This window comes from Lygodium microphyllum, chromosome 29 (assembly GCF_053477565.2).
Source record: "Lygodium microphyllum isolate KBCC chromosome 29, Lygodium_microphyllum_v1.1.10, whole genome shotgun sequence".
NCBI classification, from domain to species: Eukaryota; Viridiplantae; Streptophyta; class Polypodiopsida; order Schizaeales; family Lygodiaceae; genus Lygodium; species Lygodium microphyllum.
In genome coordinates, this window is record NC_141163.1 from 112,132,014 (window position 1) to 112,140,076 (window position 8,063).

The following is an 8,063-nucleotide window of genomic DNA, read 5'->3' on the forward strand; positions in this document are numbered from 1 at the left end:
CTTGCAATTGATTATGTACACTTTCTTCAATCATAAATTGTCTATATAAGTGTTCCCAACAACTATTGCACTTTTCATTGGCAAACATGTTAAATATAGGAAGTAGTTTCACTTGCATAACCCAATCCTACTTAATCCTTTTCACCTTATGAGCTATATCAATCTTGTTTGTATCTTTGGCATCCTTTGCAATTAATACCTTCTTTTGTAGAATCTATGTTTGTAGCATTTTTAGGTCTTTATCTCTACTAATCCAACTAGACAATGGAAAAAGTACTAGTAGTTTCTTTCTTCCCATCCAATTTCCCTTCCATTGCATTATCCAAAATGCTAAGCCATGTATTATAAATGCGTTCTTAGACATGCTTTCTTTCCATCCAATTTCCCTTCCATTACATCATCCAAAATGCTGAGCTATGTATTATAAATGCCTTCTTAGACACGACCATGTGGGAAAGCTTCTATTGAAAGCTTGAGTCAACAATCATTTAAAAAATACTAACAATTTTTTGCATTAGAAAAGAAAAAAATAATCAATTTATTTTCTTTAAAAACTTAAACATGCAGAAAGCAAGAGCTCTAATACAATAATTAAGAGAGTAATTGATTCAGAGTACTTACATCCCATTGTTGGCGACTTTCAATGGTCTTGGTCACACCACATGTAGGTTTTGAAGGTTGTCCATAGCTTATGATTTGGGATCTCAAGTGCTCTAGGGTGATCATGCAATGTGTTTTATCCAAGTGTTCTTGCATTTCTTCATTGGATAAAATAGACATAGCAACCAACACCTCTAGAGGGGCATCTTACACAATGTGTGCAATTTTCTTAACATAATGCTATTTAATACTTTCATTTTCATCAAATTCAATTGTGATTAGTATTCTTGCAACATAAATGGAGTGCTGATCTTCTAATATGTAGTAGAAATAATTGTCCAATTTCTCCTCTTTCACTAACTCTCTTGGTCTTCGAATGACTTCCCCATGATAATTCTTATATTTTGGCATTAGATATACACAAAAGGAAGTTGGACTGGGCTCTAGTTCAAACTTCCTCAATAGATAATTTGCATATATCTACTTCTTTGGACTCTAAATGTGTTAGGATGAAGTTTCACTACATTAGACTACTGAAATGGAGTATTTTTTGTCAAGGCCAAATGAAAAGTACTAAGTATAGGCATTAAGTCTTAGGGCCATTGACTTCTTTTTTAGCTTTGTAATTTGTTGCTCGTCGACTTTTGGTATTAACAAAGGCTCCTAGTCCCCTTAGATGCACTAGCATACGTTTGCCATTGTTTGCCTCTCATGTCAACTTTTCACAAAATGCAATGTATTTATAAGTGTGTGGGGGGGGGGGGGGGAGTAATGTGTCATTTAATTTTATGTTAACTAAGATTTGCCATGTGTAAACAAATATTTTGATATTTTTAAGAGGGATGTGGAGTGTATTGCCACAAGGAATTTTGGTGGATTTTTAAATCCAAGAGGAGAAGAGGAGTCATTGGATTTTTTTAGTTTTTTAATTTAAAATTTGGAGAAGGGTAACTAATAAATTTGATGACAAACTTTATGGGTGAATTTTATTTAGTTCGCAACCCGTGAGTAAATTAGTTTACGAATTCAAAAAGCAAGATTTAATATATTTTCTAATCTTCATTTATTAGAACTAATACTCTAAATCTAATATATTTATTGGAATTAAATAAATATAATATCCTATGGCTTTCCAATTTCTTAAGAAGAAAAATCTAAAACTTATTTTAATAAATGTAGCTAAACTTGCATGTTACCCTCGGACCACCTAGTCAAATTATTTTTTATAATATATTTACAAAAGAAGAAGTAAAAAAAAACAAATGCAGCTAATCTTTTTGTGCATTAGCTAGAAGATTTTAATCCAAATATCTAGGGGTTGAGTGTCAATTTTCTCCTTTTAAAACCCCATATGAGAGAGAGAGAGAGAGAGAGAGAGAGAGAGAGAGAGAGAGAGAGAGAGAGAGATTTGCACTAAGAATATTTGGATGAGACTCAAAGAATGACCCTATAGTGCATGGAAGCCACCCAAGCTTGACACAAAGTTTACCATGATAGTGTCCTCAAAAAGAAAGAATTCAAGGAAGGTGACCTCATCTTGGCCTATGATTCATGCTTTAGCAAGTTTCTTTGGAAAGCTTCAATAGTGTTGGATGGGCCCTTATAAGGCAGTCAACCCTAACATCTATGTATAGATAGAAGCCATAGACGCTTTGATGATCCCTTCCTAATAAATGGCTATCACTTGAATAAATATTTTTTTCTATGGGGATCTTAACTATTACAACAGATAACTCATATTCCTCTTTGGCAAATGAGAGATCAAGAGAGAGACTATGAAGATATTGAAGATGAATACTATGTGATGATTTTCATTCAAAGTGGAGAATTCCTTTGCGTTCTCTTGTTCTTTTGATGAGGAATATAAAGAATGTGTTAAAGTTTTTAGCTCCCTGATGAATGACACGATCAAGAGGCAAGTGATAGAATAAGTCTAGAGATATGTGAGAAGAGAGAAGGCAAAAATCAAAGCTAAGAACGAGCTTGTAGTAGAAGCCTCCTTTGACATCCTTGCAGCACTCTTCACAGAAGTCCCCATGGTGACTCAAGGTCCCCTTCCTAGTTAGATGTGTCCTAGAAATATTGATGATAGACCAGCAAATGTAGTCCCATTGCCTATCTTTAAGGGATAGTATAATGAAGACCCCGATCTTCATGTAGTTGAGTTCATGGTAGTGTGTGTAGCCAACAACACCAGAACCCATGAACATTGGTTGGTGATATTCCCTACCACTTTCAAAGGCACAACGTTTTAGTGGTATGAGAGATAAGTAGCAGTAACTTTTGGCACATGGGATGGCCTTCCTCACTAAATTCAAGCGTGAAGGTTTTGAAGAGCGGATGTGAGAGGAGTTCATGAAGTTAAATCGAATGGGTGGAAGCATATGTAATGGAATCCATATTGAAGAGATGGACTAACCATTACTTAGATGAAGGCATCCAAAATGGAGTTTTTCTTAGAGGTTTACAGCCATAAGTTTGTAAGTTTGTGGAATTGAATAGACCAGTCAACCTGCAAGTTGCAGTGGAAGGTGTAAGACTATATGATGAAGTTGAAGCAAGGCTGTCGACGACCTCAAGAAGAGAAGTCTTATCTCCTCCCATAACAAGAATGGTATACCCACCAAATACAGTCCCAGGGACTGTTTCCTACTCCTACCCTCAGATTCAAACAGTGTCGTAGTACAATGTACCAAATCCACAGTGGGTCCACATATGACAATACCTCAAATGATGGTTCAACCATAACAATAGTGGCCTCAAATAGTTCTCCCAATGGCGACTCAACAATAACCGTGAAACCCTACCAACAATTGGAACCAACAACCACCAGTCTCAACAAGAGCTCTGAATTAGAATCAGAATAGAGGACCCTTTGGATCAACCCAACCAGTTTATGTAGTAATTACATAGGCTTCCCAAAACCCTACAGCCCCTACTCTAGGAGGCAAAAATTTGAAGAACTATTTGTCGAGTTTAGTTGCAAGCATTAAGAAAGAGTTGATGGATGTGATTACAAAATAGTTGCAGATGTTGAAGGTGGATACTGCTAACATATCCAGTCCTATAGGAGGTGGAAGAGATGTGATGCGATCTAATACATGGTATAGAAAGTGCCATCAAGTGGGACATCTAGCCATTGAATGTACCCGAAAACCAAGTATTCCCGAGGCCTTTTGTTTGTACTGTTTAAGGAAGAACCATACAAAGGATATCTACTCTGAGATGCATGAAAGAAGGAATAAAGATGAAGAAGCAAGATTCAACTTGTTGGAATCCAAGCTGACTACCTAGGATATCAGACCAAAGCCTAAAGAGTTCGGTCCTAATTTTGGCCTAAGAAGATTTTCCTTTCAAAGTTACAGAGAGGACGATAGTCTCAGAGATCAGAAATTGAGCGTTAACAAATGTGAAGAAAAGGAACATATCTCACCAAACTGTCAAATCCCTAGAAGGTCCATGGACTACAAACCCATTTGTATGTAGTAGCAGATGCAAGGGAGAAGGCCGCATTGGAAAAGACTATCCCAATCTAGCGCCAACACCACTAATAGCGAGCAAAAGGCACATGAGCCCTCCTCCAATTTAGTAGAGTTAGAAGTGGTCAGCATGCCACAAAAAAGGAACTATTCATCCAAAAAGACAGTAATCCCTATGCTAAGATTGTGAAGTTCAATGTCCCAACAAAGAAACATAATAATATAGAGTATAATAATGTAGTACAGAGCACTGCAGTGCCATAGAGAGCCACAGAGACAATTACATAGATAGGACCAGAGATCCAAGAGATAGAGGATATAGAAGTATCTCTAGTGGCAGAAGAAGTGCATATGTTATTGGTTCTAGAGGAAAAAGTGAAGAATATGACTTGGTCAAAGACCTAGACACCTTTAAACCAAACCTAACATTCTGACAATTGTTGATGTTATCTCCTAGTAGACCTAAGGATTACTCCTCCCACTACCCCTAAGTCCAATAAGGTCCCAGAACCTGTGAAAGAAGTGGATGTGACTAACACCTTCTTGGATCCTGGTACCTCACAGATTGGCATGTGGATTAAAGGATGCTTTATAGTAGATGCATTGATTGATGGAGGTTCATCATTGAACATAATGACCGATGTAACAATGAAGGATCTAGGCTTGCAAGGTATGTAGCCTATGCAGTGGCTTATTAGATTGGTAGACCAAAGTAGAATTTAGCCTTTGGACATTCTCCCATATGTGAAGACAACCCTCACAGGAAGAGACTATTGGTTGACCTATCTAGTGGTAAAACCAAATTCCTATGGGACCTCATCAAAGGAACCCTAACTCTAGGCAGAGAACCCAAAAAATTGGTATTGAAGTTGTATGGATTGCAAAAAGGTAATGGATCCACTTACATTGAAGTCTTAATAGAGTCTTCCAATGAAGTAACATATGGCACATCAGGAGACAAAGAGATTGTCAAACAAATCTTTTCCAAGAAACAGAGGTATAGTCCCTGACAGTGGGCATTGCAAGCCAACTCCCGAAAGAAGCAAAGTCTTTGTCAATGGGTGAATATCTCCTGCTTGAACCCAAAGTGACTTCGAAAATCACTTCTGACAGTGAGATAGAGACAGAGATAGAGATAGAAGTAGAGATAGAGACATAGATAGAGACAAAGACAAGAGCAGAGATAAATGCAGAAGCAAAGACAGATGATACAATAGAGAACTTGTTCTTCTCTTATAGAGCCCCTACAAAGGCAGAGAAGATAGAGTCCGAAGATGACAATGTAAAAGAAGACTATGAAAGTGAGATGGAAGAATCTATCTTACCCAAAGAAGGCACAAATGAGGAAGAGGTCCCAAAAGCCTTAAAAGCAAAATATCCCATGTTGTTAGATAGAATGACTATGGTAACCTTTGGATAATGAGTCACATTATACACAAAATATCCACAAGAAAGGGATTAAGTAGAATAAGCCTTCCTTCAGTAGTGGCTCTTGTCGCCCTAATCTACCATTTTTAAGAGAGGATGATGACGATGCACCTTACCAACAACCACCAGTTTGGCAACCCAAATAGAAATACAAAGATTCCTGTTACTATGACGTTCTTGGATGCATCCTCAAAAGACAAGTCCTTAAGCCAAGAAGTAACTAATTTCCAAACCAAACCTAAAACAATAATGATACCATTTCAGCATTCCAAGAAGCAAGTTCAGTCCCCATGGAAAGAGGAAGTTAGTTCTAGTGGAGAATTAGAAGAGGAGACCAGGAGTTGGATCTATACCCAAAAGTAGTCAGTGGGACCTTCATCCACGAACTGGAAGGTGAAAAGCAATTCACGTTCATGGATGCAGATGGTACTGAAGGTGGATATCATTCTTCCAAAAGAAGAGCTGTTGACCCTGCATGACCTTCTGAAGGAGAACTTGATGTGTTTGCATAGTCATACAAAGATTTGAAGGGGATTGATCCCACAACGTGTCAACATCACATCAACCTAGAGCTTGATGCTAAACCTGTGAGACAAAGATAGAGACACATGAATCCAAATTATTTTGCCCTCATGAAAGATGAATTGCTAAAGCTCCTTGAAGCTGAGTTTTTTTTATCGAGTGGCCAATAGTGAATGGTTTTTGTTCATCATGGTAGTACCAGAGAAAAATGAAAAACTGCCACTATATGTGGACTTTTGAAAGTTGAATTCCAAGACTAAGAAGAAGGATTGTTTCTCTATTCCTTTCATAGACTAATAGTTGAAAACAATAACAGGTCATGAGCTCTATTCTCTCTTGGATGGATTTAGTGGATATAACCAAGTCCAGATCGTAGAAGAAGATCAATCCAAAATAACCTTCACAATAGAATGGGGAATCTATGCTTATAGAGTGATGTCATTTGGGCTCTGTAGGAATGCCCTTGCTACCTTCCAACGAGTGATGATGGCCACATTCCAAAACCATCTGCATGATTTCATTGAGGTATACCTCTAGATGATGTCTATGTCAATAGCCTAATCCATGAGCCTTGGGGACACTTGGAATTGTGGTTTAACAGATGTCGAGAGTATGGGATCTCTCTCAACCCTAATAAATGAGTCTTCAAAGTCTATTCAGGAGTTCTTTTGGGCCACATTGTCTCTACATAAGGGATAGCAACAATCGTGCTAAAATTGAGAATATTGGAGCTTTAACATCACCAACCAACCTCAAATAATTGAGGGGATTCCTTGGCCATGTGGGCTATTACAGAAGGTTCATTTTATACTTTGTGATAAAGGCAACCCCCCTACATAAGCTTTTGAGAAAAAATATAGAGTTTACATGGAGCATTGATTGTGAAGAAGCATTCAATACCCTAAAGTAGTGTTTGATTGGAGCACCCATCTTGCAACCTCTTGATTGGACGAAGGAGTTCCATGTGCACACACTGATGCATCTGTCGAAGGGCTAGGTATAGTCTTATGTCAAAAGGGCTCCTCAAAGTTAGATCAACCCATCTATTATGCAAGCTGAAAAGTAACTGATCGAGAACGTAACTACACAGTGACAGAGCTTGAATGCTTGGCAATGGTATTCACCTTGGAGAAGTTTCAATACTAACTACTCTTCATTCACTTCAAATTCTATGTGGACCATGAGGCCTTGTCCTTCTTGATGAATAAGGCACATGTGAAGGGGAGAATGATGAGATGGGTCCTTTTATTCCAAAAGTTTGACTTTGAAGTGGTTATTAAAGTCGATCGCTCCCATCTCCTGGCTTATCATATGTGGAGAATCTCTCAGAGCGACGAAGAGGAGTAGAATGACCTAGACCTCCTTGATGCTTCCCTTTTTCTAGTCAGAATTGTAACCCCATAGTATGCAGACATAACTAACCTCTTGGCTACTCAACGTATCCCCTTGGTATCTCCAATCATGAGAAGAAAAAGCTTATGTTGGAATCAGCCCCCTACACCTTGTTAGGTGGTGCATTGTATAAGAAAGGCAAGGATGAAGTACTAAGAAGATGTATTACAAGAGATGAGATTGGAATAGTATTGAAAGATGCTACGATGAGCCCTGTGGAGGACACTTTGTTGGGGAAACAATAGCTAGAAAGGCCTTGCTCTCTCGCAGGATATTGGTGGCCAATCCTCCACAAGGATGCCTATGATTATTGCAAATATTGTGATGCTTGTCAAAGAATGGGAAAGCCTACCAAATCTAGTGCTATGCTATTGCAACCCATCCTTCCCCTAAAGCCATTCGAGAAGTGGATAATTGACTTCGTTGGCCCCATTGATCCTCCCAATAGAAGGAAGCATAATAGATACATCCTAGTATGTACTAATTATGTTACAAAGTGGTGTGAAGCCAAAGCTCTCAAGTGAGATGATGGCAACAATATGGCTTTGCTCCAATATGAGAATATCATAACTCGGTTTGGCAGTCCCCTAGAGCTAGTAAGTGATAGAGGTACTCACTTCCTCACAACAAGATTATGGAAAA